Raw genomic sequence first — 16,583 nt, 5'->3', positions numbered from 1 at the left:
CTGCTCCTTGCTTCAATCTAGTTTTCTCACCTATAAAATCAAGGGGTTTAATGAAAAGACCCTAATGGCTCTTCCTGTTCTGAACATTCTGAGGTTCTCTTAGATGTGGGAACATATCTCATGTAGAAAGAACAATCTGGAACTGATTTTTGAATTCTTCTTCTGGAATTGAAGAACCTTGAGATCATGGCCAAATTGGTTAACTTTTTTGAACCTATTTCCTGGTCCACAAAATGGGAATAGTAGCATTGAACTCTGTACTTCACAGGATGATTTTGAAGAAAGTGCTCTATAAATCCTGAGGCACCATAGACATGTGAGTTGCTGTTATTGTCAGGGCTGGGGATTTTGAAAATATCCATGATGCTAAAATAAAGCTTCTATGCCTATTTGCCTTCTAATTTAGGCTATCCTTTTATAGGTTCAACCTAATTGATCACATAATCTTCCTGTAGTAGTTTCGTCTTTTGGAAAATAAGAGAGTTGGATTAAATAATCTCTAAGGTTCTTTTTTGCCTCTGGACCAGGAGTCAAGAAGAATCATCTTCATGAATTCAAATCTGACCCTAGTCACTTACTAGCTATGCATCCCTAGTCAAATAACAACCCTGTTGCCTCAGTTTCCTCATCTGCAACATAAGGGAGGGAAATGACAGACTGTTCCACTGCCTGCCAGAAAATCCTAAATGGAGTCAGGAAGAGCCAGGCAGGACTGAATGACTGATTAGTAACAAAAGCAAAATCTATTGACATTTTGATTTCTTCTTAATTGCAGCAGCTGTTGGTGTTAAAGAATAAGAGTATAAAGTATAAGTTAAATAGAAGAAAAGGGAAAAAAGCAACTTTTTCTTCTCATTTATACAGGCACCAAATTTTCCTACTGTAAGGGATCTCTGAAATAATCTGAACTGTAAATTTCTTGAAGATTGGGGCCTGTCTTATTTATTTTTTTAGCCTCAGAGTCTGGCACATAGGATTTAGTGGAGGAAGGAACAATAGAGATCTTGCATTTTTCCAAATGAGGAAATAGATTCACTTGCTTTGATTCCTACAGTTGGTCAGGGTTATAATTCAGTTCTCCAGAGTAACATTCAGCACTATTTTTTTTCTCATTGACTGTCATCTTTTACCATCATCTGTGTAATCTTGGACCAATCACTTTCTATCTTTGTACCTTGATGCTTCACCTGGAAAACAAGAGAGAGATAAATAGTGTCAAAGATTCTTTTTAGCTCTAAGAATCCACAAGTGTTGGTTCTTCCTGACTTACAGCATCTGTTTCTCCTCCACCTGCTAGTATTTTTTTCCTCTCTGTTCAGAGTGAAGTGCTGTAGGAAACACTTCCTAATTTCAACCAACATTTCCACTGACTACTTCTGTACTTAATTAACATTTTCACAATAGACTTCTGACTTACTTTTCTTAATGAGTACTTCAACAGGGAAATTAATTCTTTAATCCTTAACAAGCAAGGAATTCACATCAGAGCATTCACAGTACAGGGAAAGTTCTTTCATTTCTGAAGTTAATTTTTCATATAATCTTGGAGAAAGGAAGCTGAAATCAAGAATAGGGGAACTCATTTACTCTTCACAACTTAACAGATAGCCTTCCACTACCTTTCTGACCCATCTTCTATAATAGACATTGACAAATTCCCTTCATTGTTTCATTCTCCATTGGTTAGTGTGTGATGATGCAGGTGAAAATTTTCTTGGCCTCCTAATTCTTTCACTATTCCCTTTCTCCTTGGGAGTCTCCCTAACCCTCACCTTTTCAGAGAATCAAGGCTGAGGGTTAAAAGTACTCTGTTTTGGGTCATGTGAAACACCAAATATAATATCAATAAGCTGAAGGAATAAACCTGAAAGATATCAAGACTCAAGACATCCAGGGAAATTGAATCTAAATACTTTAGATTTTCCTAAATCCAATCAATAAGAAAGTATCTAATAAATGATTTCTATGTGCAAATCACTATGGAAGGTTTGGCATGACAAAAAAGGAAAAAAAATTATCCCCATCTTCCATCCTAATGGAGAGATTATAGGATTATCTCATGACCAAAAAGCTTGAAGAGGGATATAGTTCTTATATTCAAATAGCCTCATATAGGTGAGGATCTGGTAAATTCTGGTCATATAATTACAGGTAGTTCAGATGAAGAAAAAGGTAAGATAGCTAATGAATTGATATATACAATTGATATACACAGGTCATTCTGTTGAGTTCGGATATTAAAGATATGATTCAAAGCAGGACAGAGGAACACATTTGATGAATAAAGAAAGGCCACATAAACCTCTAAGAATATTGTCAAGAAGATCTGCTATGAAGAAATACCTTCCTTCAAAGAAGTGGATTTGTGTTAAGTATATAAATCTATCTACATCAGCTCTACTACTTGTAACCTACATACCCTCAGGAAGAAATTTAACCTCTTTGAGCCTTATTGATGAGCTAAGGGGGTTTGGACTGAATGATCTCTACAATTGTTTCTAGCTCTTGAGATTATAGAAAGCAGTGTCTAGAAATTAGTGCTTATGAGAATGTTTGGAACGCTTCAAAACAATGATATGCCCTGTTTTCCCTAGTTCTTTCTACGATACCCAATTCTTTCACATGCATTATTTCATTTGATTCTCATAGTAACCCTGTGAGGCAAACAGTAGAAGTCTATCATTGTCTTCATGTTGCACAGGAAGGAATTTTTGCCCAGGGAGGTGAAGGGAAGTCTCTCAGTTTGATAAGCTGTAAGAATGAATGAGAACTAGAACTTAAGTTTTCCTACTCCAAGTTTAATACTCTATCTGCTTGTCCTCCCTTTGCCCCACTCTTGTCCTGGGCTTCCATAATCTGGGTGGATAGACTAAAATGGAAGATATCACTTGTATGAGCTAGGAATCATCAAGCACTGTAGTGAGGTGCTAGTGAGGTGGCATGGAGGGTCTGATCTAGTCCTTCGCTGCATCTTAAAGTCCTATGGACCTTACTATCTCCCCTGCCATGATACTCTCCAACGCCCTGGACACTATTATTTGACCTGATGATGCATTCTAAGGTTCTTGCCATCAACTCCCCATCCAGAACTGCACACGAGATTTTCTGGGCTTTTCTATACTCCCTGAAGCTGAATTCTTTTATGGGCATTTGCTTTTTCATCTACAACGTGAACTACTTAAGATCAGTGTGGAGATTAAAATTGTCCCACCTATGGTAAAAGAGTCTGAGGCAGAACTTGGAGCCAATGGCCCATTATTAAAGGGTCCATTACCCCCTCTAATGAAATAAACCTTAGATCTTCCTCATGATCTGAAATGCCCTGTCCTTTCAGGGTCCTACTTTTGTAGGAGTTGGTATCTATATGGTCCAAAACAGTTATACAGAATAACTCCATTGGTTGACACATGATGCATAGATTAGCATAAACAAAACAAAGTTAGTAGGACCATGAGTTGGGTAAAAAAGTAAATATCTTTGATGACTAGGTAGTTGCAAGATAGATGGGCTTCTCTTTAGATTAGGCAGGAGGAGATGGTAAAAGCTATACATACTATACATGGGTGGTCATAAGAAAGATGGGCTATTCCTTATGTTGGGCTAGAGGAGGGATCCAGAAGTACAAAAATAAATAGAGACTTTCATTTTTAAAAATATTTTTATTTATGGCAATGGGGTTAAGTGACTTGCCCAAAGTCACACAACTAGGGAATTATTAAGTGTCTGAGGCTAGATTTGAACTCAGGTTGTCCTGACTCCAGGGTCAGCATTCTTATCCACTGCACCACCTAGCTGCCCCTAAATTGAGACTTTCAATTATTTAATTCACCTCCCCAAAATTGAGTACGGTTACCAAGACAAGGAAAAATGCAGATGGAGGGCCTCTAGCTAGCTTCCTATGATTAGACAAGTGATCCTACAATTTGCAGTTCTGGGACCTAATATACAGAGCTTATAGTCACTAACTCTATGGAATCATATCAGATTGAATAATACTGTTTGGAATAGAGTGAGGGTCCAAAGGAATTGTATCTCTCATCAGAGACTTTTTTAAAATTTCTATTCTCAGTGCTTAATACTATGAGTAGTGAATAAAATACTATATTATTAATTGAACTATTAACCCATTTCACTTTAAAGATGATATTTTAGAAAGCTTTTGTATGGAGATCTATGTTTTAAATAAAACCCTTATTAAGATAAATTGTCTTGCTCACAGGTGGAATATGTGAGTAGTTGCTAATGTGGGAAGGGTGGTTCAATAGTTAAATTAAATAATCTAAGACATTTGTAATATATAGAATCTATTGGCAATAGGTGGAGTTCACTTTGGATCCAGGAAGGGGACCACTACACTATGCCAGGGTGTTAGAAAGTTAAAGGAAAATGAACCAGAGAAAATAGTTTATACAATTGTATAAGGTTAGGAAGGATAAATTCTAGGTAGTCCAACCCACAGAGTAAATTGAATCTGGGAGTTGTTTTCTTCCCAGGCATCTGTCCTGCAAACCTGTGCCCATAGAGTTTGGGAAGTAGCTAAGAGGAAATTCTACAAATGAAAGTGGACTTTTGGGGCGGGTAGGTGGCGCAGTGGATAAAGCACCGACCCTGGAGTCAGGAGTACTTGGGTTCAAATCCAGTCTTAGACACTTAATAATTACCTAGCTGTGTGGCCTTGGGCAAGACACTAAACCCCGTTTGCCTTGCAGAAAACTAAAAAAAAAAAATAAGTGGACTTCTTAAGGAAAAAGTCGAGAGAGGTTGATTTTAGATGTTTGTGCTCTGATATTGGGGGGGTGGGGTTCCAATATATTTTTTAAAGAAAGCTACTTGAGGAAGAATGATTTCTGTAGTCACAGAATTGATTTTGATTCCTAAATTCATCAATGGAAAAGTGGCACTCACTTGCAGGACACAAATTGCAGCTCATCATATCCATTATTCTTTTCTTTGAAATGATAGAAAATCAAAATTAGCAGACAGAAAAAAATGAGCAGCTGTCTGAATGCCTGTAAAGCTTGAGAAACAAGTCATGAATTTTTTTATAAGGAAAATGAATTTAAATTGACTTGGATTTGAACACTGTCAGAGGTACAGAAAATTAGTAGAGAACCTGCAAAGTCAGGGTGTAATAGTAACAGCTGTCCTTCATAATCAAGGATGATATTGCTGACAGTGGTATTTCCTGGTCAGAAATGCTTCCCACAAGCAGAGTGATTCCAAAGATTCAAATACTTAACTTGTTATCTAGCTTCTCTCTCCTGTTGAGGGTCATGGTATCACCTTTCTGATATGGTCCTCTTCTATAATGAAGGACAAGCTACAACCTGCCAAGTGGGGAAAACTGAGTGTACTGTGGATTGACTAGGAGCCTGGAGGGAGAACCAAATATTCTAGAAACTTATCTGAATCTCAGATATCTTTTTCATTGCTTTTTCTTCCAAACATTGGACTGAGTCACTAATCACAGAGACTGTGAAATGAAGTTGTCTAATTAAGAAGTCAGTCAAATATAATTCATTGAAAATCTTTCATATATGGATCGGGTACTGTGATAAGTCCCTATTCGCATGAAACTCAGTCTGAAGGGAGAGATAATATGAAAATAAAACAAGATGCACATATGGGATAAATTGGAGATAACAAATAGAGATGAACATCATCAATAAGGGAGAATCAAGAAAATTTTTTTAGAAAACAATGAGATTTTATCTGCAATTATTTTATCTGGGAAGCCAGGAGGAAGAAATGAAGAGGGAGAGTTCCAGGAATGGCAACTATATGGGAATAATATAATTTGAAGGGAATAGCCAGTAAAAATGGTGAGAGTCTAGTCTTTGATGCATAGCAAGAAGGCTAGTGTCATTGGAATGCAGAATCTGTATGGATAGGGGCAAGAGAGTATAAGAAGATGGAATAGCTAAGAGAGGGTCCGGTTATAAATAACTTTGAATGCCAGACAGGATTTTTTTTGGGGGGGGGGGTGTAGCAGTGCATATCAAGAAAATATATTCCTGTGTGGAAATGTAGGGATCTGAGGAATAAAACATGGTAGAGAGTATTTGATAAGGATTAGAAGAGAGAAGCAAGTGGTTATATAATGGTATGATTACTATGTAGAACTAGAGAATACTACTCTCCAGGTTTTTCCTGCTACAAAACAGAATTTGAAGAAATCTTCCATTATCTTTTGAATACCTTCATCTGTTGAGAAGTAGGAAAGGTAACAAGAATAGACTTTTTTGTTCAATAAGGAACTAGTGATTTAAGCAGAGGATCTGATATTTGATCTTGTTTTTTCTGGATGGCAGATTCAGAGTTCAGGGTTAGGAGAAATGGAGGAACTGGGATTTCAACCTAGAGCTTGGACTCCAGATTCAATGCTTTTTCCAGAGCACCATATTTATTTTATGTTGAATTTGAATGTCAATGACTATCAAGTGGAAATGTTGCACAGATTGTTAGTGAAGAAAGTTAAAGATGTGATTATATATGGAATAACTGAGCTCTCCTCACCTCTAGACCCTCAAAAGGTACCTTAGGTTCTATATAATTTATAGGTTAGCATTTTCTCTAATCCGTAGTCTAATCCATAGTCCCTGGGTCCAACTTTGTACATTTACTCTTATGTATTAGAAAGCAGACATACCTAGTTCAAAGCAAGGACATTTAAGAAAATAGCATAATATTAAAATAACATAAGAGATAATGGAACATTCTGTCCATAAAAGTTGAACTTACTCTGTAATAAATACAGTGAGAATTCACTAAAGGAGAGGAAGGGGTGCTATGTTTAGCAAACTTCTTGCCATAAATAGAGGGATGTAATTTTCAATCAGCTCTTTTATCTGATGGTTATGGACCATTTAACCCCCAATCAACCTGCTCATAAAGGGTAATTGTTCAGTCTTGTTTAAGTCTACATGACCTCATAGACTTTTATTCATGGGGTTTTCTTGGCAAAGATACTAGGATAGTTTGCCATTTCCTTCTCCATTTATCCCCAGATGAGGAACTGAAGCAACTCGGGGGCAAGTGACTTGCCCAGGATCATACAGCTAGTAAGTGTCTAAAGGCTGAGTTTGAAGTCAGAGCTTCTTGACTCCAAGTCCAGTGCTCTCTCCACTATACCACCTAGCTGTTCCTCACAGACTGTAGCAGATGCTTAACTTAAGATCACATATGCTCTTTAAACTGCTTTCTCTTCTCACTGGCTCCTTTGGTTTCCTCAGCTGAACTCTACTCTGACTTATTGTTGGAAATCTACTGTTCTAGATTTTTATTATTACTCCTGGCTGGAGCAAGTATTCTCAGAGTTCTACTTCTTCAAATGTAAAAACAGGTTAAAACCATGATGAGGACATTGCTATCAATATCTTCCATCATGTTCCCCATTCCATTCAAAACATAAGGACTAGACTAGTTGAAGACCAAAAAGGCCTGTGAATTTTCTGCTATTTCTCCTCAGCAACAAATCACAGCCTAGTCTTTGGCTAGTCTTTCAATGTGTTGAACTGGAGTCATCTGCACAGAAATGGTGATAGAATGCATGGGAATAAATAAAATCACTAAGGGAGAAAATGTAGAGGGTAAAGAGAAGAGGGTAAGTACCTTGTCCTTGTCCATATCTGCTCTTAGGAGATGGGAGATGGATGATGACGTAGCAAAGAAGGTGGAAAAGAAGTTATTAACCAAGTAGAGTATTCAGGAGAAAGGATTCTTCATGGTCCAAAGCTGCATGAAATTAAGAGATTTGAAACAATAGTTCCAATAGAGTTGTGACACTGGAAGTCAGTTGAAAAGGTGAAGTGAATTTTTATTCTTGTTTTATTGTTTTTAGTTGTGTAAACTTTTTGTGACTCCATTTAGGGGTTTTCTTGGTAAAGATAATGGAATGGGGTGCCATTTCTTTCTTTCTCCAGTTCATTTTTACAAATGAGGAACTGAGTCAAGACAGGGTTAAAGTGACTTACCCAGAATTACACAACTGGTAAGTGTATGAGATCACAATTGAACTCAGGCCCAGTACTCAACTACTGTGACATCTAGTTGATAGAGAAGTGAACTACTAGTGAGAAAATTGAGGCCCCCAAGTATAGACGAATTTCTAGGAGTAATTTCTAGGAGCTTGATAACCTGAGAAGAGGAATTTTCCAACCATTACAACCCATGATACAAAGAAAAATAACAATTGACTCTTGGTTCTTTTGGCCAACCCTTCATTTCTGCAATCAAGTTGGCAGAGTGATGGAAAATGTAGATAGAGGTTTCTGAGAATCATGGATATTTCTTATTATTATGAATTCAACATTTACATAATGCTTTAGAGTTTCATCTTAACATTGATGGAGGAATTTTTGGTTCATGAAGTTTTTTCCTTATAATAAACCTTTGGAAAAGCTAGTTTAAAATTCACCCCCCCTTTCAAATGTGTGGATGAAGAAATGAGTCTGAGAGGTTCAATGGTTTGGACATTTTCTGTTCTAGATAGTAATTGTCAGAACTGGACATGAAACCTGGATCTTCTGATTTAATGGTTAAGTCTTTCTACGGTGTGACTTTGTCTCTTAATTATTATTCTTTTTTAATAATAATAATAGCAGCTGATATTTACAAAGTACTTCAAGATTTTCAAAGCACATCTTATATATTACATTATCCCATTTGATACTTGTAGCAATCCTGTAAAATAGGTGAAGTTTTTTTTTTATCTCCAAACTACAGAGGAGAAACCCTGGGGCTGAGAGGAATTCAGTGACTTGTTAAGAATTATACAGCTACTAAATGACTGAGGCAGGAGTCAAACACAGGTCTGTCTGACTTTAAACCCAGCCTTCTCTCCACTATGCCATCTAGCCAGTAGGAATATCCGGGAATCACTATTAATTAGTGATTTTACTCGGTGGGGTGGGGTAAGCACTGTTTACTGCATATACAAGTATATTATTTTGTTGCAGTTATAGCTGTTTAGACTTTATTTATGGCAAATCTGGCAAAATGCTAAATGTGTAAGGGTAAGACATACCCCTCAGGCAATGATGGGAGGGGATTTCTTTCAGTAGTGGGGCCTAATTATCTTTCTTAAACTTGTGTCTTGATTGCAGAAAATCAATTTGTGGGGTTTCACTGGGAGGAAAGTATAGGAAAAGCTTCGGTTATTCCTAATGAAAATTATTATAGCCAGGAGCACACTTTATCATGATTAATGAGCAAAACACCATTTCTCAAACATATGACTTCTGGATCACTCATTCTGTGAGGATAGTTCATGTCTATAGTTTTCTGATGACAATGATTCTGTGTCTTGGATTATTAGCCCTTCCCATATAACTAAAAAGGTGAGGACAGTCCCGAGGGACAGAGAAAAGAGTGATTTATAATACATTTTGGTCACTGGAAGCTTTAACTAGAGATCTCAAGATCCGAAATGAGAGCGGGATAGGGATAAAGGATTATGACAAAGTCGAGTAGAGAATGTGTCCATATTTGACTGCTCTTGGTTATACCCTAACTCATGAGCAATGACCTTGCTACAGTGAAAAACAGTTGAAGGTCCTTGCTGCCTAGAAAAGCACTGGCTGTCAGACCTTTAGGTTTAAAAGTTTTAATCCCACACAGATATCAGGGTTCCTAGCCAAGAATTTATGATTTTTGTTTCATTTTTAAATAAATATGTATGTATATATATATATATATATATATATATGTACATATATATATCATATGTAATTGTGATCTGGATCCAGTATTTCAGAAATTTTTATTTTGTGGTCCTATTGGATGCTTGAATTAAGCAATAGCTGGGGACTGTGTCAATCTTGTTTCAAACACTGCATTTCTAGCTTGCAGGAGTATGAAACAAGCTGAATTGTATCTTTTCCTGACATTCAGGGTTTGAAGTAGTTTATGTCCTAGTTGGGAGGAAGCAGGTTTTGGTACAAGGGTTCTTAAACTTTTTTTGTCCTGGATTTCTGTGCAATTGTATGAAATTCTCACAATAATGATTTTAAATGCACAAAATAAAATATATAAAGGAAATTGATATTGATACATTTACATTTTGCATATGCAATATATATATATATATATTTAAAATGAAACATTGAAATCTATTAATCAAATATTATAAAAATCCTAAATTCTTGGCTAGGAGCCCTGATAGCTCTGTGGTAAATGTTTCACCCCCCCCCCCATATTTGTTATTGATTCTATACAGAGAGTAAAACACTATAAACAGTTAAAAATGTTCCGACTGCTCTCATGGGAGGGAGGGCTCATTCTATTATACCAAGGTCTTTGACTTGGATTCAGTGAAGTAAAGCAATTTCAGAAGAGATGGAAGTTCTGGGAAGAGGGAGGGGAGGCTCACAATTAATCTTGATTGAATAAATCTATATTAACCACAAACCCTAGGTTGATGATGTGATGGAACCACTCAGAAAGATGTGAATAGGTGGGAGAATCTGCTACTTTCTCAGAACTCATACCCCTACCCATGCCACCTACAGCAGGTTGGAGAGTGCTTGAGTATGAACTTGTCAGAGCCTAATCTTGTTGAACAGGAGTAAGATGGTAGTTAGCAATATCATCTGTTGTTCCATATTCTTATTCTTTTCCATAGTGACATAATGTACTACATTACTATGAACTAACTGACCAGGACATATAGAAAGACTTCTCTTATATAAACAAATCTATTCTCTAACATTCTTCAGAGAGTCAACATTCCCATTTTTACAAGCTTTTCCTGCCAAGAATGTACAATTCTTATATCTTTATGTTCTTGTGTCTCATAACTATGCTCCACAAAGTCATAAGGTTGTCTAAGATATATAAGATATGCATGGAAGATACTTATCTTAAGATGGGTTGAACTCTTCCTTCCCAACCCCCTCCCCTCATCTTCTTGAGGACAGAAAATTTGTTTTTTGTTTTTGTATTCCCAGAGTACTTAGCACAAACTCTACCTCATAGCAGGCAGTAAAATAAATACTTATTGATTGAATTTAGCATACTGCCTAGCTCATATTAGGACTTAATAATTATTGATGAATTTAATTCAATGCCTAGCTCAAAGCCAGCACTTAACAAATACTTCTGGAATATATTTAGCACAATGCCTAGCTCATAGTAGGCATTTAATACTTATTGGAAGGATTTTGTTCATTGCTTTACTCTCAGTAGGTACTTAATAAATACTTATTGCATGAATTTAGTGCAATGCCTAACTCTTAGTAGCTACTTCATAAATATTTACTGAATGAATTTAAAACAATGTCCAATAATTATTGAATGAATTTAGCACAATGTCCAGTTCATATTAGGCACTTAATACTTATTGGTAAATTTAGCTCACTGCCTAGCTCATAGCTGGCACTTAATAAATACTTATTAAATGAATGCAACACAATACCTAACTCTTAATAGGCAATTAATACTTATTGAATGAATTTAACACAATGCCTAACTCTTAGTAAGCACTTAATAAATGATTATTGAATTAGTTGAATTTAAAAGGTCATTGTATTGCTTCAGAGACATCAATGCTTGAGGGAGGCTCCTGGTTCTCCACAGGCTTTAATCACTGCAAATGAAAGTCATATCTAATTTGTCTGTGGCCAGTTGTTTCTGTTGCTTAGAGCACAGTGATAATGAGACTCAAATTCTAAGTTGATCTCCATATAGGTCAGCTAGTTTCAGTGTATGTGAAACCATATGGGTGGCCCCAAATGATCAGGTTTATTTTGTAAATTTGTGTCATCAATCAAAAGTGGAATATAGGTACATCTCTCCAGGAAAAAAAATTAAAGCTTGTACATTACTGTTAGTACTTAAAATAGGCTTCACTTTTGTTCAGGTATATAATTCTATATATGGCATCTCTGTTTTCTTGAACTGTTAAGAACAATTAGATAGGGTGCCCTTGAAGTAAGATTTGTGTTCTAGATCTGGTCCTTGTCACTAACTGTCTATGTGACCTCAAGCATAGAATTTAATTTCTACACTTCTAAAATGGAGAAATTGGATTAATGATCTATAGTGCTTTTCAACTCAACATTCTCTGATTCTTTATACTGAGACAAACATCACACATTCTGTATTTCTTCTTTATATTTGGTGATGTTTAATCTTTTTTTTCAAATAGACATTAAACTTTCCTCTTTTCTTTGTTGCTTTCTGGCTTTATGAAACTCCAGACACAGTGAATTAAATTTGCAGAGATTCTGTGCTGGTTAGGATCTGGGGATGAGTTTTCCCACACATACATGAAATATCAGTTGGAGAATGGGGCTAGAAAGGTGCAAATTAAGTTCTGGGAAGATTTTCTTGTTTCTGCTAATTAAAAAATTTAAAATAATAATATAAAAATTCTCCAGTGGGTCAAGAAGGTTAGTAATACTATAAGTATAGGTTTTATAGAATATAAACGGTCCTTAACTCCATGTCACCCTGGCAAGGCAAGTCCCCACAATAGGTCTACATCTTTCCCTCAGAATTCTAGGGATGCCAATGAAAGAGATATCACATAGTCATTCTAATATTATCATCTCCAACCTCCATTTAATTGTGTTCCCAATATCATTTGCCAATTGACCCAGTGATTAGCATCCTACTATAGATTTAAAAAGTTAGCATCAATTGGATTTTACAAAGGGATTAATTTGCTTAGGAGATATAGAAAGAACAGTATTTTCAAGGCATTTCTGGAAACACACTATGACCACACATTTCCTCTTACTGCCTCAACCCTTGGAGAGAGTGACCTCAAGCTAAATTGATTACTACAAAAATTTGTAGTGGCTTCCTCCAATCTACATCATCCCAGACTTCCAGAGGAAAAACTCACTGCATATGCATGCTTTCAGGGCTGAGTTCTAATTGACCAATCTCCCCTCTGCCCTACTTTTCACTGCTAGGTAACTATCTTAAGACTAGTTCCTATATCAGTGCAATCTCAAGAGTGTTCCTCATTCCTAAACGCCCTATGAGATAGGTGTTCTTATTATTCTCATTTTATAAATATTTTTTTTTAAGAAAAGAGGATTAGCCTTTCCGTGCTGCCCAGAAGAGGGGTCCATACGGCGTTGTTCACGGTTTTCGGTCGTAACTTTCAAGGGAAACTTTCACAATGTCCGGAGCCCTGGATGTCTTGCAGATGAAGGAGGAGGATGTGCTCAAATTCCTCGCTGCGGGCACCCATTTGGGTGGCACCAATTTGGATTTCCAGATGGAACAGTATATCTATAAAAGGAAGAGTGACGGCATCTATATCATTAATTTGAAGAGAACTTGGGAAAAGCTTCTGCTGGCAGCTCGTGCCATTGTTGCCATTGAAAATCCAGCTGATGTTAGTGTCATCTCATCCAGGAACACTGGCCAGAGAGGTGTTCTGAAATTTGCTGCTGCCACTGGCGCCACACCTATTGCTGGACGCTTCACCCCAGGCACCTTCACTAACCAGATCCAGGCAGCTTTCACAGGGAGCCTCGCCTCTTGGTGGTCACTGATCCTCGTGCAGATCATCAGCCTTTGACTGAAGCATCATATGTTAACCTTCCAACCATTGCACTGTGCAACACAGACTCCCCACTTCGCTATGTGGACATTGCCATTCCATGTAACAACAAAGGAGCTCACTCAGTGGGTCTGATGTGGTGGATGCTGGCCCGAGAAGTCCTGCAGATGCGTGGTACCATCTCCCGTGAGCACCCATGGGAGGTCATGCCTGATCTTTACTTCTACAGAGATCCAGAGGAGATTGAAAAGGAAGAGCAGGTCGCAGCTGAGAAGGCAGTGACAAAGGAGGAATTTCAGGGTAAATGGACTGCACCTGCCCCAGAATTCACTGCTGCTCAGCCAGAGGTGGCTGATTGGTCTGAGGGCATCCAGGTGCCATCTGTGCCCATTCAGCAGTTCCCTACTGAAGATTGGAGTGCTCAGCCGGCTACTGAGGACTGGTCTGCAGCGCCACTGAATGGGTAGGAACTACCACAGAGTGGTCCTAAGTTTTACCCAGATGCTCTAATAGTGTTGGAAAACTGCGGATGGAAAATAAACATTGGTTTCTTAAAAAAAAAAAAGAAAAGAGGATTAGAGAGACAGAGTGACTTGTTTGGGGCTCATGGTTAGTAAATATCCAAGGAGGAATTTTCCTGACTCCAAGATTTTCTAACTTGATGTTGAGCATTCTCTCCACTATCCTTCACCATATTCTTTCAGTGATTATAGAATCACTGAACCAATCCATAATATGCCTATATGTCAGCTTTTTTGCACATCCCCTAGGAAGGGACATAATTCCTACTTATACCTGGTTGTCTTATCATTTCTTGAGTTTGACAGAATGTATTACATATTTATCTGACATTGTCTGCAACCAAAATAGAGATTCTTTTCCATCTATCCTGGACCACATATGTCATATTTTCTTAGAAACAGATCCAGAGATGAGTTCACTTGGAATTCTTTGCAGGGGGGTAGGGATGAAGAAGGGGATATTCTTGCAAGTTATAAAAACCTGCTGAATCTGTTGCTATGCAATGCCCTATTATCCAGAAGTGCAAGTATTGTAAGTGACAAAAGAACATACATCTTAGCAAATGAAGAATGAGATGTAAAACATCCCTTCCTCTTCTAGAACAAATCTCTTCTTTCCCTCAACTCCTGTTAGCATTCACTCTCTGTACTGCTTTTTCTATATTTTCTATATCTCTATTTTTTCTCTATTTCTATTTTCTTTATTCTATATATTATTCTATAAATATATTTCTATGTATTTTCTATATGCATGTGTTCATGTGTCTGAGTGTGTACTTGTGTGTGTGTGTATATGTGTATGTGTGTGTGCAATCTTAAATAGACTATACAAACCCCTTGAGGAACAGGCATAGTGGTCCTTCTTTGCATCCTCTTGTTAAAAGAAATTCTTTTCATGCATTTACCCTGATTAAAGAGGCAAATTCAGAAAGTTAAAAGAATTTCGTTCCGCAGGTCAAAGCAGAAAAAGATTTGATAGAAGGCTTTGGTGTCTATGGAAAAGACCAAACCATTCCCACATAAAGAATAGGCAATTCTGATTTGTTCACATTTCAATGAGGAGATGGGGTTATTGCAGGCAGCTTAAGCTCCTCCCTAAGTATTTTGATTAGCTTCATATGGAAAGATAGGGTGAGTGAGTATGCACAGCAGGCTAGCTGCCACTTGCTCATTATGAGGAGATGGGATTAGGGATAAGGAGACAAGAGCAAGCAGGTCCACCCTCTCCTGCAGGCTGATTACACACAGTCTAAGTCAAATGTATTTAAAAATATGGGGTCACTTCAGAATGACTCAGCATTAGTGACTAATTTTTATATACTTCTTGTCTGACAAAGAGTTCCAAGAATAAAAGGCACTCAATAAAAGACATTCAATCCAATTTAATAAAACCGTATTTGTCCCTCAAGAACCTTACACTCTAAAAATTTATTGTTGATTCTACCAATGATTTTGTTTTTAGTTATTCCGGTCTCATCTGACTCTTTGTGACCTCATTTGGGATTTTCTTGGTAAAGAAAATCATTTGCCATATCCTTCTCCAGCTCCTTTTACAGATGGAGAAACTCAGGCAAACAGAATTAAATTAACTTGTCCAAGGTTACAGTACTAGTAGGTATCTAAGGTCAAATTTAAACTCACATCTGACTCCAGGTCTAGTACTCTGTTCACTGTGCCACCATCTGCCTTCTACCACTGATTAGACAATGGAAATAATATAATGAAAACTACCCTGGATTGATAGATGGATGACCTGGTTTTACAGGACCATAAATTTGAGAATAAGAAAGAACTTTAGAGATCATTTGGTCCAACTTTCTCATTTTTCTGATGAGGAAATGTCTACTAGCTAATAAGAAACAGATCGCTATTGCTGAGTTGTTTAATTGTCTGACTTTTTGTGATTTCATTTGAGGTTTCTTTTGGCAGAGATACTGGAGTGGTCTGCCATTTCCTTCTCCAGATCATTTTACAGAACAGGAAACAGAAGCAAAGTGACTTGCCCAAGGTTCCACAATTATTAAATGTCTGAAATCAGATTTAACTTCAAGTCCTCCTGACTCCAAGACCAGTCTATCCACTGCATCCCTTACCTGTCCAAAAAAGCAAAAAATAACCAAATTTTAAATTCACCCTTCTTCCAAATCCCCCATGTTTCTTCTATGACTTAAAGAATGTCTATATTATGGTTTTGGCTCTGCTACTCATCTGGAGCTGTGTGACCTTGGGCAAACTGCTTTACTCCTTTGCCTTTTGATTTCTTTAGTGGGAAAGTGAAGGATTTTTGGACCAGATGATCTTTAAGGTCCCTGCCCTAACTATTTGACATTCTATGATAGCTACAGTGTCTTTCATCACCTAGAATAGATTACTTAAGTCAAAAAAAAGAGGCTTCAAATAATCATAACTCATTTTCCTCTCTAAATTCCCTAGTGTGATATAATATGGTATGTATTCTTATGCCTGAGTGTATACTCATGTGTGTGGTGTATATGTGTGTGTGTTTGTGTGTGTATGTGTATACAAATAAATGGTCAACAGTCGTT

General features: G+C 37.2%; 1 pseudogene; it reads left to right on the top strand.

Annotated features, from left to right (window-relative positions):
• Positions 1-7,007: 7,007 nt before the first annotated feature.
• On the top strand, positions 7,008-14,101 carry LOC141520014 (small ribosomal subunit protein uS2 pseudogene; annotated as a pseudogene).
• The last annotated feature ends 2,482 nt before the right edge of the window (positions 14,102-16,583 follow it).

Source organism: Macrotis lagotis, chromosome 4, assembly GCF_037893015.1.
Source record: "Macrotis lagotis isolate mMagLag1 chromosome 4, bilby.v1.9.chrom.fasta, whole genome shotgun sequence".
Classification (NCBI taxonomy): domain Eukaryota; kingdom Metazoa; phylum Chordata; class Mammalia; order Peramelemorphia; family Peramelidae; genus Macrotis; species Macrotis lagotis.
This window is presented reverse-complemented; position numbering and strand designations above follow the sequence as displayed.